This window comes from Herpailurus yagouaroundi, unplaced genomic scaffold (genome assembly GCF_014898765.1).
Source record: "Herpailurus yagouaroundi ecotype Mexico unplaced genomic scaffold, PumYag 308, whole genome shotgun sequence".
Lineage (NCBI taxonomy): Eukaryota > Metazoa > Chordata > Mammalia > Carnivora > Felidae > Herpailurus > Herpailurus yagouaroundi.
In genome coordinates this window covers 3807737-3822703 of record NW_024412525.1, presented here as the reverse complement: position 1 = coordinate 3822703, position 14967 = coordinate 3807737, and the positions used below count along the sequence as shown (strand labels likewise).

Below are 14967 nucleotides of genomic sequence, written 5' to 3'. Positions count from 1 at the left end.
GGGCACCGCGTCGCGTTGGCGGTCGACGTCCCGTTCGGAAACCAATCACCGCCTGGTCTGCGGAGTACGTCATCATCCAGCGCCCACGGATCACCTGCGTCTGGGTTCGTACCGAATCGATTTGAGTCTGGGTTGCCGTTGTTCTGGGCTGTGTGGGATTTCGCCGCACCTCTTGAGAGGTAATTGGTGTCGCAGACCTGGAACCCACGCCGGCGTGGACTAGAACTGCGTTTACACCCTGGTATCAACGATTTTTCTGCTACCGCCTGTGTCCACACTCCAGGCTCACTTCAGACCCAAATATCCGTACGTGGTCAAGCTTTGTGCTTGCTAGTCCAACCTGGGTCTTTAAGAGTCTTCACTCTGATTGCTTATCCAAAAGTTATAAAGTTCTGAACTCTCAAAATGGATAAGAAGGTTCTTAAAAGTTTTTCAATGTACCACCGTCCCCCAAACAAAATACTAGAAGGATCGATGAGGAGAGAAAATTGTCTTTGTATTGATAGAGAAAAAAGTCACCGAGTGAAGGTTACAGCAGGACCCTGGACTAAGCGCTAGTACGAATAAGAAGTTAGTGTTTTGAGTTATGTTCTTTGTCCTTCTGACTTCCTTGCAGCTCCCAAAAGATGCTGGTACTGGTCTTGACATCCAAACTGCAGGACCCACTAGCGAATGCCACCCTAAGGTATTTAGGAGACTCCGGTTTTTAATGTGATTACGTAATACATAAAAGTTCATTAGGAGCAAACCACTGGCCTTTTATTAACATTGTGCTAATAGGCTTGAATCAATTAGAAGTTATAATTGAAGCTGAATATACTTGATTATAATTGAGCTATTCAAATTTAATCTAAAGTATAACATAAAACAAGGGTCTAATAGACTTACGTAAAAGAGAATTGTTCCAAATTTTCACATGTGTACACAATTCATGTTTGTCGTCAAGTTCAAAATGCAGCCAGCAGAGTGTAATCAATAAAAAAAAATTAACAAGACCAACGTTCGTGTTGATTTCTAATGATGTGGCACTTTGTTGAAAACACTCGGGCATTGGGATTCTGGAGGAAATCAAAGGTGCAAAAAACTAAGGTTTTAACTGAGATGTTCTCATTTTCAACAGTATGATTACTCCTCTAATGCTTTGGAATGAAAGAAGTCTAATCCCGAAACTGTTTATTTCATCTTTTGAAATTTCAAGAGTAGAAGTAAGGCCACTCAGACTGTTAAGTCCTATGGCCACTTTAGTGGAACAAAACACCTATAGATCTTTTATTCCACTTTCTATTAAAAAGCAACAATTTTTAATTAATGGCACTCTTAGCTTCCAGATCCAAAGACACAGGTTCTCTCTAGAAAGACAAGTTGTACAAGTTACTAAAAGAGTTGTTGTATCTAAATGCAAGCGGCATGTAGCTATTAACCTGGTATTAAGAAGGAAGGAGAATATTGTCCTAAAATCTTTGTTCTCACCAAAGTGGAAGTTCTAGGTTATATCTATCCTACTTTTTTGGTATTAAATCATCCTTTATTTTAAGCTAATAGAAAATGATAGTGGTGGTGGTTTGTTTTGTTTTGTTTTGTTTTGAGGTCCTTTCTTGTCCAAACTTAAATGTGGCAAATCTATGCTGTTTATCAGAATCTTTAAAAATTTAATAGCATGTGAAACCCTAAAGCCTAGTAACCATTGCTTTGGAGACATTGGAAAATTATTCCTTCTAATTTGAAGAAATACATAACAGTAAAATTTTCTGTTGGAGACAGTATAAAGCAAAAGAGAAAAGTAATAAAGAGTATGGATTCTGAAGTCAGACTTACCTGGGTTCAAAAAAATATCTCTGCCACTTATTATCCATGTGACCTTGGAAAAGTTATTTAATCTCCCTGGACTTCAGTTTCCTGTCTGTAAAGATAATGATAATACCTGCTTCATAGGGTTATTGAAATAATAAAATTAATTCATGGAAAGTATTTAATGCACAATGGAATATTACTCAACCATCAAAAAGAATGAAATCTTGCCATTTGCAATGATGTGGGTGGAACTAGAGTGTATTATGCTAAGCGAATTAAGTCAGAAAAAGATACCATGATTTCACTCATGTGGAATTTAAGAAACAAAACAGATAAACAAAGGAGAAGGGAAGGGAAAATAAAATAAGATAGAAACAGAGAGGGAGGCAAACCATAAGAGGCTCTTAACTAGAGAGAACGAACTGAGGGCTGCTGGATTGGCTAGATGGGTGATGGGCATTAAGGAGGGCACTTGTTATAATGAGCGCTGGGTGTTGTATGTAAGTGATGAATCACTGGATTCTACTTCTGAAACTAATACTGCACTGTATATTAACTAACTTGAATTTACAGAAAATTTTGGAAAAAATAATAAATAATACATAGTAATCACTCAGTAAATGTCAGCTACTATTATGGTGATGATAGTTAAAATTGTAGTGGTGTTGGTTATTTAAAGGGACCTAAGATGACTAAGGTCCTTTTTGCTTCTGCATGAGGAGAGAAAACATGGGGAAATTGAACCAAGGCATACATTCTAGTTGATTGAATAGACTAGCTGATGTTTACGGAGTACTTACCATGCAGTGACAAGTGCCAGAATTCAGACTGAGGACTGTCTTCAAGGCTCATATGTAAAACCACTGCACTATACTACCTCTAAAATGAAGAAAATCATATGAAAACTTTGGCTTTGAATAATATTAATAGCCTAAACAGATGTGGAGTCAAACTGCGGCTAAAAGGGGGAAAATCTATAAGAGAGAAAGCAAACCAAAAGGTACTTAATGAATTTCTATCATGTGCCCAAGCTGTAGACAAGGTGTGTGAAGAACCTGATTCAAAGTAAGATTCAGTAGCACTCAAAAAAGTACATTAATTAAATCTGGAGAAAAGTGCCTGTGACTAACTTTTTATATGCCTTATTTAAAATATAGTGTACAGTAGAGGCCTCTACCTGACTCAATATCAGCTCAAGTCATGATCTCACAGTTCCTGAGTTCAAACCCTAAGTTGGGCTCTGTACTGACAGTGCGGAGCCTGCTTATGATCCTCTCTCTCCCTCTCTTTCTCTCTCTCTCTCAAAATAAATACACATTTAAAAATAAAATATAGTGTATGGTAAAAAGTTATGTTAAGATGGAGTCTCAGTTAAAAATAATAATATATAGAGTAGCTTAGTAAGGGGGAGCTCAGTTTCTAGAAGCAGATATCTGGGTTTAAATCCCTTTTCCTCCACTTAATAGCTACCTGACCTTGGAGGTGAAGAAAAACACTTTTCTTCTGCCATCTTATATTCTGTGGCTGGAGTCTTGCAAATTAAACTGACAAAAGACAAATGAACAGGAGGGGGAAGAACACTTTATTTACATGTGCCGCATGCACACACGTGGGAGACGTCAGTGATAACTCAAAGAAGATAGGATTTCCTATCTGTATACCACTTACTAGGTAAAGGAGAGGAGGAGAAAGGCACTTACAGGAAAACAGATGACTTTTTGGAAAGAAATTATTTTCAGGAGAACAAACAGGAAATTAAAAGTTTGTGATAATGCTTCTCTATCTTGGTATGAGTGGTGTTTTCATCTTCTTCAGGGCCATAACATTTCCCTAAATAAGGGATTTGAGGTAGATTTTATTCTCATTCTTCCTCCTGGGAGTAGATCTGCCCTCGGGGAGAATTTATGGTAGTCTTATTTCCCAGAAGTTGTTACTTTTAGTCAGAAAATGAAAGCTCTAAGAAGCCTTTTTTTTTTTTTTTTTTTTTTTTTTGCATCTGTTGAATCTCAGATGCTCTCAGCTTAAAGTAATCTTTATGCCAAAGTGGCATATCTGGGGGTGCCATATTCTGATCCCCTCAACCTTGAGCAAATTACTTAAAGTTTTAGTGGAACATGGTCACACCTGTTGGTTTATGTATTATCTGTGGTTACTTTCCCTCAAAACTAAAATAGTTACTGTTTACAGCAAGTTTGTCAATTCCTAGTTTAGAATGAAGTTGCTGGGCAGCCTACACCACATGGGGGCAATAGAGCTTCATTACAGGATCACATTTTACGGACAACAAAACTCGAAAATTGATTCTGCTAAACTAAACATATCAGCAATTGTAGAAATAATATATTTTTCCTATCTATAAGCTCCTTTCTCCAAGGTTCCAATCACGCACGAGTCTTTTCTGTCTTGAAAACATCTAAGCCGGGGTACCCAGCTGGCTTAGCCAGTACAACGTATGAGTCTTGATCTCCGGATTGTGAGTTTGAGCCCTATGTTGGGTGTGGAGATTACTTAAAAATAGGATGTTTTTCAAAAACATATATGCCAAACACATATCCCCATATCCCTCCCAATAGAGCTTTTACCCGTGGCCTTTGTTTCTTCAGCACCTGGTCATTTTTGGTGTCTTTGAACTCTGGCTTCAAAACTCATTTGTTTATTGAAAGGTTGCTCTCTAGGGTCACCAGTGACCTCCTCACTGCATTTTCTGAATTCTCATTCTAGTATTCCTATTGAGATCCTATCCTCCTTGAAACCCTCTATTCCATGGCACGTCACATACTTAGTTCTCTCGCTATCTGGCCGCTCTCAATGAAAAAGCTGTTTGTTCTTCTCCTTTAACCAGTATTCTCTTAATATGCTCTGTTTAGGATGGGTATCAGCCCAAGTAGGTGCACTGATTTGCTTTTGTAAATTGTTACTAGCCCTACAAAGTTTGGGAATCAGGTTGTTAACTGACAAGGGGCAGCCATGGTTTAGTTTGAAATGGGACCAGATAAGAAGGAATTGGTATTAATTGAAGAGGTTTGATCAACCATCATGTCCAAAGGGCAGACCATAATAAGTTAGGGGGTAGAACTTCCTTAGCCTCATAAGCCCACGCTTCGTGACTCAGTCAGCTTTGAGGGCTAGACTCAAGTCTAACCTTAGAGACCTTTATCCTGTATCCTCTGTTAGGGGACACCTGTTCTGTTCCTTTCTTCTGGATAACATAGGAGCTCTGTGTTATGCAAAAAAAGAAGAGAAGAAGGAGAAGAAAAGGAGAAGAGAAGAAGAAGGAGAAGGAGAAAAGATGGGCACCTGGGTACGCAGTTGTCCTACCTCTCAGTGAATGCTAACATAAACTGAGCTACATGAAATGGCTTTGAGGACCAAGTCTTAGCCACATGGGACGAGTTGACAGCTCCCACTGTGCATGTGGAAGAACTTTGAAATGCTGGCCACATTTCCCCCTAGACCCTCAGACTCTGGCTCAAACTGACAACCATATTATTACCTAAAACACCTAAACCTTCGACTTTACCTCACACATCAGCTTACATACTGTGCAAATCAAAAACAACCTCCCTATCCTACCTTGTTATCAGAAGCCTGGATAAATAAATCACATACCAGGAGATGTTTCTTAACCTGACGTAAAAGAAACTGATCCTGATGTCTTAAGTATGACTGGATATACCTGGTTCTAATGGACTGCTTCCTGGTCAAGTGAATAAGGTTTGTATAGGAAAGCATATCTGGCAAGAAAGACGGAAGCATACTCCCCAAGAAACACAGCACATGAAGTGAAGATGGTATTTCTCCTGACTTCTGACTCAAACTAGGTTTTCTGTGTCATTACAATTCCTCTTGAGATCCAGGTGCATTCCTTTCCTTGTTTTCATGAGACACCCCTGAGATCTTAAAAAAAAATTTCTTTAATGTTTATTTATTTTTGAGAGCGAGAAAGGCAGAGCATGAGAAGAGGAGGAGCAGAGAGAGGGAGACCCAGAACAAGAAGCAGGCTCCAGGCTCCAAGCTGTCAGCACAGAGCCCGATGTGGGGCTCGAACTCACGGACCATGAGATCATGACCTGAGCCGAAGCCAGACACTCAGCCAACTGAGCCACCCAGGCACCCCAAGACACCCCTGAGATCTTAAGCTACTTTGAGTTGGTTCTTTTTGTTTTTAACTAAAGAACCCTGATTGCTTTGTTCTCTAAGCCTGAAACCTACCTGTACCAACTTGCAGTGCAGATTCAGCAAGCCACTGGCTCCCTCTGGGGGATGAAGGGCAGCACATTTTGTGAACAAGAAAAACATCCCATTTTTAAGATGGCTGCAGCTTCAACAGGATGGCAAACAACTTAAACAGATGACCAACATTCTGGGCCATCTCCATAAACCTTAGATTTTAATGAATTTCCATCTTTTGGCATTAGCCCAAAGAGTATGTTGGGCTCTTATGACAGATGACCTTGTATTCTTCCTTGGAATAATGAATGGGTTTCTCATAGCCTCATAGAATAGTTGTCATCTGTTTATATGACATCTTGACTTATATGCCCATTTAACCTCTCATGATTCCCTGATCTGGGCCACAGCACCTCTGAGATAATCTTGAGAAATTTATAGTGGAAGTTCTAAAGGGAGAATTCTTGAACAACATTCTGTCCTTCCAAGACGTCTATATGAAGTTGGACAAGTTATCAGTGGTCCTGGAGTAGCAAGCCTCTGGATAATCAAGGCTGTCCAATAATTTCCAGAGAATACTGGATAAGAACAGCAGTTCAGTACCTATTCTTTGCTTACGGAATCCAAAGACCAGTAGATAAGAAAGAGAAAGGGTGGGACGCCTGGGTGGCTCAGTTCGTTAAGCATCCAACTTTGGCTCAGGTCTATGAGTTGGAGCCCCGCATTGAGCTCTGTGCTGACAGCTCAGAGCCTGGATCCTACTTCAGATTCTTTGCCTCCCTCTCTTTGCCCCTCCTCCTCCCCCCCACCCTCAAAAATAAACATTAAAAAAATAATTTAAAAAAGAAAGAAAGAGAAGGGATTTATCTGGTATTTATCTGTAGCAAAGACTATCTCACTCCTTTGCTCCAATCTTGATCTAGTTTGACCGAGCTCAGCCTAACAAGATACTTCCAACATAAGGTACAGTCATAAAGTGATCCCTGGGCCTCCTTCTCCAATATCTTTGTGCTTGAGGCCAGAACCACAGAATTTATCTCATAAGCTAGAACACCAAGAGCCATCAGAAGTAACTCCACTAAGAAATATCCCTGACTAAGGCTTCTTATTTTTGTATATTTCAGTAAATGTATTTTTAGTTTTAATTTATGATTAGTTCAGTTCTTTTTAAAAAATCTATTTGTTTATTTTTGAGAGAGAGAGCACAAGCAGGGGAGGGGTCAGAGAGAGGGAGAGAGAGAATCCCCGGTAGGCTCCACACTGTCAGCACAAAGCCCGACATGGGGCTCAATCCCACGAATGTGAGATCATGACCTGACCCAAGATCAAGAGTGGGACGCTTAACTTACTGAGCCATCCAGGCACCCCTAGTTAGTTCTTTTTCATAGCTACACAATCCTAATTAATATCTGACTCTTTTGTTTTATGGCCTTTTGTTCTAGCTTTAAGGATAGTATTCTTTTATTTATCTCCTTGAGGGACCTTGATCATACTCATTTAAAGCCCTCCTTTAGCACCTGTTGGGATGAGCACTGGGTGTTGTATGGAAACCAATTTGACAATAAATTTCATATTAAAAAAATAAAATAAAGCCCTCCTTTAATCGATTGCTGAATTGTTTACCTTTTCTCAGGAGTCAATGCTTCTATTCATTGAGTTTATTGGCTATCTTTGACTTTATGCTTTGAACTTTAAGTCTGCAAACTTATTTCTTTTAAACATTAGTGTTTCATTAAATGCCTGGGTACCACAGCCTAGCCAAGTTGATACATAAAATTAACCATTACCCCTAATGATAAGATTTACTATAGAATTACAGTAATCAAGATAGTGTGATACTGGCAAAGGTATAGACACATCGATTAATGAAACAGAAGAGAACGTCCTGAAATAATCTCACACAAATGTGGCCCATTGATTTTTTACAGAGGTGCAAAAGCAATTTCAATGGGAAAAAGGTAGTCTTGTTGACAAAGGTGTTAAAACAACATCAGTAGGCAAAAAATAAGCATCGATCAAAAATTTTTTAATGCTTATTTATTTTTGAGAGAGAGACAGACAGAGTGCAGGCAGGAGAGGGGCAGAGAGAGGGAGACAAAGAATTGGAAGTAGGCTCTAGGCTCCGAGCTGTCAGCACAGAGCCTGACATGGGGCTCGAATTCATGAGGTTAGAGATCATGACCTAAGCTGAAGTCAGCCACCCAGGTGCCCCAAAACTGACTCAAAAACTATCATATATGAATGTAAAATGTAAGACTAGAAAATACTTAGAAGAGAACATGGGAGAAAGCCTTTAAGACCTGGGGATAGGCCAAGAGTTCTTAAATATGACACCAAAACCACAAGCCACAAAACAAAAATTGATAAATTGGTCTTCAACTTGGTTTTCAAAATGAGAATTTTTGCTCTGCAAAAGGCACTGTTAAAAGAATGAAAAGACAAGCTTTAGATTGGGAGAAAATATTTGTAAATCACATATCTGACCAAGGACTTGAATGGAGTCCTTTAAAGAACTCTCAAGACTTAACAGGAATAATACAAACAACCCAGTTTTTTAAAGGGACTAAGACACTTTAACAAAAAGGATATGCAGACAGCAGGTAAGCACATGAAAAGATTTTCAAAAGATTCCATTAGAGAAATTTAAATTAAAATCATAACGAGATACAATTATACAACTGTTAGAATGGCCAAAACTAAAAATACTGGCAATACCAAGTGCCGACAAGGATGCAGAACAGCTGGAACTTTCATACATTGCTAGTAGGGATGCAAAATGGTACAATTTAGCCTCAATTTAGCATTTTCTTGTAAACTTAAACATACACTTACCATATTATTCAGAAATCATATTCCTGGATATTTACCCAGGAGAAATTAAAATCTGTGTTCATACAAACACCTGTATACAAATGAATCTCAAAGATATGCTGAATGAAAGAAGTCTCAAAAAGCTAATATGATTCCTATTCTATGGAAATCTCAAAAAAAAAAAAAAATACAGTGATGGAGAACAGTTAAGGAGAGCTTGCCAGGTAGTAGGAATGGGGGGCAGTGATAAAAGGATACCACAAAAGAATTTTAGTAGAAGGCTGGGACTGTTCTGTATGTTGATTATGGTGGTTGTCATATAGCTATGCATGTGTTAACATTTATAAAGTTGTATACCAAAAAGGTTTCACAAGGGTGAGAGTGGATCTCTTCACTCACTCTACTGAATCAAATTCAAATCTTTTGTTCTCTGTCTTTAAGAGTCTCTTAGGGCTTGCTTCCCTCTCTGTTTTTCTCTTATTTTTCCTTCCTCTCCCCTATGTTCATCTGTTTTGTTTCTTAAATACCACATGTGTGTGAAATCATATGATATTTCTCTTTCTCTGACTGACTTATTTCTCTTAGCATAATACACTTTAGTTCCATCCACGTTGTTGCAAATGGCAAGATTTCATTCTTTCTGATCGTTAAGTCGTATTCCATTGTATATATATATATACCACATCTTCTTTACCCATTCATCAGTCAATGGATATTTGGGCTCTTTCCATAATTTGGCTATTGTTGATAGTGCTGCTATAACAGTGGTATGCCTGTGCCCCTTTGAATCCGCATTTTTGCATCCTTTGGATAAGTACCTAGTTGTGCAGTTGCTGGGTTTAGGGCAATTCTATTTTTAATTTTTTGAGGAACCTCCATACTGTTTTCCAGAGTGGCTGCACCAGTTTGCATTCCCACCAACAGTGCAAAAGAGTTTCCCGTTCTCTGCATCCTCGTCCACATCTGTTGTTTCCTGAGTTGTTAATTTTAGTCACTCTGGCTGGTATGAGATGGTATCTCATTATGGTTTTATTTGTATTTCTCTGATGATGAGTGATGTTGAGCATGTCTTCATGTGTCTGTTAGCCATCTGGATGTCTTCTTTGGAAAAGTGTCTATTCTTGTCTTCCACCCATTTGTTAACTGGATTGTTTTTTGGGTGTTGAGTTTGGTTAAGTTCTTATAGGTTTTGGTACTAACCCTTTATCTGATATGTCATTTGCAAAGATCTCCCATTGTGTCGGTTGCCTTCCAGTTTTGTTGATTGTTTCCTTCACTGTGCAGAAGCTTTTTATTTTGATGAAGTCCCAATAGTTCATTTTTATTATTATTTCCATTGCCTCTGGAGGCATGTCTAGTAAGAAGTTGCTGTGGCTGAGGTCAAAGAGGTTGCTATCTGTGTTCTCCTCTAGGATTTTGATGGTCTCCTGTCTCACATTTAGGTCATTCATCCATTTATATTTATTTTTGTGTGTGATGTAAGAAAGTGGTTTAGTTTCATTCTTCTGCATGTTGCTCTTTTCCCAGCACCATTTGCTGAAAAGACTGCCTTTTTTTTCCATTGGATACTCTTTCCTTTGTCAAAGATTAGTTGGCCATATAGTTGTGGGTCCCTTTCTGGGTTCTCTATTCTGCTCTATTGATCTATGTGTCTGTTTTTGTGCCAGTACCATACTGTCTTGATAATTACAGCTTTGTAATACAGCTTGAAGTCTGGAATTGTGATGCCTCCAGCTTTGGTTTTCTTTTTCAGGATTGCTTTTGGCTATTCGGGGTCTTTGGTGGTTCCATACAGATTTTAGGATTGTTTGTTCTAGTTCTGTGAAGAATGCTGGTGTTATTTTGATAGGGATACCATTGAATGTGTAGATTGTTTTGGGTAGTATAGACATTTTAACAATATTTGCTATCCATGAACATAGAATGTTTTTCCTTTTCTTTGTGTTGTCTTCAATCTCTTTCATAAGCTTTCTGTAGTTTTCAGAGTACAGATCTTTTACCTCTTTGGTTAGATTTATTCCTAGGTATCTTACGGTTTTTGGTGCTGTTGTAAATGGGATAAATTCCTTGATTTTCTGCTGTTTCATTATTGATGTATAGAAATGCAACCAATTTCTGCACATTGATCTTATATCCTGTGACTTTGCTGAATTCACGTATTAGTTCTAACAGCTTTTTGGTGGAGTCTTTCAGGTTTTACATGTAGACTATCATGTCATCTGTGAAGAATGAAAATTTCACTTCTTTGCTAGTTTGTATGCCTTTTATTTCTTTTTGTTGTATGATTGCTGAGGCTAGAACTTCCAGTACTATGTTGAACAACAGTAATGAGAGTGGACATCCCTGTCATGTTCCGGATCTTAGGGGGAAAGCTCTCAGTTTTTCCCCATTGAGGATATTAACTGTGGGTTTTTCATATATGGCCTTTATGATGTTGAGGAACGTTCCTTCTATCCCTACTTTCTTAAGGCTTTTTATCAAGAAAGGATGCTGGATTTTGTCAAATGATTTTTCTACATCTGTTGAGAGGATCATATGGTTCTTATCCTTTCTTTTATTAATGTGATATATCACATTTATTGATTTGTGAATAGTGAACCAGTCCTGCAGCCCAGGAATAAATCCCATTTGATCATGGTGAATAATTGTTTGAATATAGTGTTGAATTAAATTTGCTAGTATTTTGTTGAGAATTTTTGCATAGGATTGATATTTTCTGATGCTATTATAAATAATATTTGGAATCTTTATTTTCTGATTATTTTTGTTTAGTATATAGAAAATACAATTGGTATTTATATATAGACCTTGTATTCAGTGACCTTGCTAAATTCACATATTAATTCTAATAGTTTGTAAATTCTTTGTTTTTTTTTTATATAATCACATTAAAATTTTATCTCTTTCTTTCCAAGCCATATGCCTTTTCTTACTTTTTCCCCTTATTGAACTGGCTGGACCTTCATTACAATGTTGAATAGAAGTTATGACAGAGGGCATCCTTGTTTATTCTCATTCTCAGAGGTGGGAAAGCTTTCAATAATTTACCATCACATACACACACACACACACACACACACACACACACACACACACAAGATATTACTCAGCCTGAAAAATGAAGGAAATCCTGCCATTTGCAATAAAATGGATAAACCTAGAGGACATTACCCTAAGTGAAATAAGCCAGACTGAGAAAGACAAATAATTACTTACATGCGAAATCTTTTTTTTTTTTAATGGCAAATTCATAGAAATAGAGTAGAATGGTGGTTGCCAGAGTCTTAAGGGGTGGGGGAAAAGGGTGGGGCTGATAAAAAAAAAGAGTACAAACTTCCAATTATAAGATGAGTAAGGTCTTGGGGCACCTGGGTAGCTGAGTCAGCTAGGCATCCTACTCTTGATTTTGGTTCAGGTCATGATCCCAGGGTCATGGGATTGAGCCCCATGTTGGGCTCCACACTGAGTGTGGAACCTGCTTAAAATGTTCTCTCTTCCTCTGCCCCTCTCCCCTGCTTGTGCTCTCTTTCTCTCTCTAAAGAAAAGGGAAAAAAAAGATGAATGAGGTACCTGGGTGGCTCAGTCAGTTAAATATCCAGCTTCAGCTCAGTTCATGATCTTGAAGTTCATGGGTTCAAGCCCCAGGTAGGGCTCTGTGGTGGCAGCAGGGGAGCCTGCTTCAGATCCTGTCTCCCTCTCTCTCTGCCCCTCCTCCATTCTCTCTCTCTCTCTGTCTCTCAAAAATAAAATAAATATAAAGATGAATAAGGTCTGAAGCTATAATGTATAACATGGTGACTACAGTTGATAATACTGTATTGTGTAACTGAAGTTTGCTAAAAGAGTAGAACTTAAGTGTTCTCACACGCACAAAAAAAGGTAAATGTGTGAGGTGATTAATGTGTTAATTAACTTGACGATGGGAATCTTTTCACAATGCATATGTGTATCAAATCAAAATGTTGTACACTTTAAAAATAAATAAATATAAGTAAATAATAATTCGCCATTAAGAATTTTGGGGAAGAGGAGTAAATAGTCCAATTAGATTAAGGTAATCTCCCCACTATTCCTACTTGCTAAGAGTTTTTACCATGAGTGAATGTTGAATTTTACCCAGTGGTTTTTCTTCATCTATCAAGATGATAACTCCTGGAAAATTTATCATCTAGTTATGATGTATTATGCTCTTTATATATTGCTGGATTCAGTTTGCTAATATTTGCTTAGGATTTTTACATCTACGTTCTCATGAGATTGGTTGTAATTTTCCCTTTTATGATATCTTTGTTAGATTTTGGTATTAAAATATGCTGGCCTCGTAAAAACCAGTTGGGAAGTAGTACCTCCTCTAGTTTTTGAGAGACTTTATTTAAGGAGAATTCACCTTAGTATTTAGGAGAATTCACCCATGAAGGTATCTGGGCCTGTACTTTTTTGTGTGGGGGAAATTAATCATGAATTCAATTTCATTAGTAGATCAAGAACCAGTAGGGATTTCTTTCTTCCTGTGTTAATTTTTATAAGTTGTTTTTCGAGAATTTTGTCCATTTCATCTAAAATATTGTCAAATTTATGGTTTATTATCTTGCTAGTAGTTTAATATCTGTGGAGATTTGTTTATACTTTTTTCCTGATCAGTCTTGCCTAGAGGTTTATCAATGTTACTGCTTTTTAAAAGTACCAACCTTTAACTTTGTTCATTTTCTCTATTGTACTTTCTCTCCGTTTCATTTATTTTGGATCTTCTCTTCATTACAGCATGTGTAAAGACACTGTGTGTGTGCGTGTGTGTGTGTGTGTGTGTGTGTGTGTGTGTGTGTGTAAATACAGTGGTATGGGAACAAAAGTGCTAGCCATAGTATGGTGGGAGATGAGGCCTAGAGAGTGTGCAGTGAGAAATGCAGAGGCCTAACAATGACCATCCCTGAGGAAACTGTTATGTAAAGAACAGATGGAAGGAAGGAGAGGGAACCAAGAAGGAAAGTGAAGATATGAGAACCAGAAGAGTGCCATCTTACCAAAGCAAAGGGAGTCTAAGCATTCTAGGAAAGAAGGGGCAGCCGACAGTGCCAAGCATCAGAGTATGCACACTAGTTAAAACTCCTTGAGGGGCGCCTGGGTGGCTCAGTCGGTTAAGCGGCCGACTTCAGCTCAGGTCATGATCTCGCGGTCCGTGAGTTTGAGCCCCGCATCGGGCTCTGTGCTGACAGCTCAGAGCCTGGAGCCTGTTTCAGATTCTGTGTCTCCCTCTCTCTGACCCTCCCCTGTTGATGCTCTGTCTCTCCCTGTCTCAAAAATAAGTAAAACGTTAAAAAAATTTAAAAAAAAACTCCTTGAAAATAACATTAGTCAGCTCAACTAGCACCAAACTAAACAAGACATTTGTTTATAATAAGTAGTACAGCACAGTGGTTAAAAGGACAGACTCTGGCATCCCCTGGGTTCATATATCTGCTCTCCTACTGTCCCAGCTGTGTGATTGGGGGCAGATTATTTAACCTCATCTGATTACCCTTTCATCTGTTCAATGGGAAAAGCAATGGTACCACTGCTAGCTTTGAGTAGGACCTAGAGCAATAAACAGTTTTGTAACCAGTAAGCTTGTAGAGCCAACTACCCTGCCACTTGGGCCTTAGGATCCAGCAGACCCAATGGTATTGCTAGTATGTCTGGCAGACCAAGATGCTGTCAGTGATAACCTGGAGATTCTGATTCATTTCCTTTGGACTCAACTTGGGCATGCCACATCACCCTCTCGTACCCACATTCAATCCATCAGTACTGCTGGTCAAATCAATTTCCAAAATATCACAAACCCAACTATATTTCTGTTTCCATTATAAAACTACCATCTTCTCTTACCTGAACACCTGTAATATGTAAGTCTTTTCCTTCTGCTGTTTGCCCACTCTCAAATTCTCTCTCTATACTGAAGCCTGAGCAGTTTTTAAAAATGTAAATAAAATCATATGATTTCCTTGCGTAAAGCCCTTCCGTATTTTCTGATTACATTAAATTTAAGCCCAAATTTCTTACCATGGTTATAAGGTCTTAAATTAGTGGTTCCTAACCTTGGCTACATTTTAGAATCACTTGGAGATCTTTTAAAATATTAATATATTCATAGCTAACATACATATACTGCTTAGCATGAGCCAGACACTCTATTATACTCTATATATAAAATATAGT

General features: G+C 38.3%; 1 protein-coding gene across 6 annotated transcripts in view; it reads left to right on the top strand.

Annotated features, from left to right (window-relative positions):
• The first annotated feature begins 63 nt into the window (after positions 1-63).
• The window catches only part of LOC121021667 (alpha-1,3-mannosyl-glycoprotein 4-beta-N-acetylglucosaminyltransferase-like protein MGAT4E), a 32343-nt gene continuing 17439 nt past the window's right edge, over positions 64-14967 (top strand). For 2 of the 6 annotated variants that reach the window (XM_040462252.1, XM_040462251.1), the window contains exon 1: positions 68-685. The gene's annotated coding sequence lies outside the window, so the exon portion shown is untranslated. Of the gene's footprint in view, positions 686-14967 lie in introns of all 6 variants that reach the window. The other 4 variants (XM_040462245.1, XM_040462248.1, XM_040462244.1 and 1 more) reach the window with 4 other exon arrangements.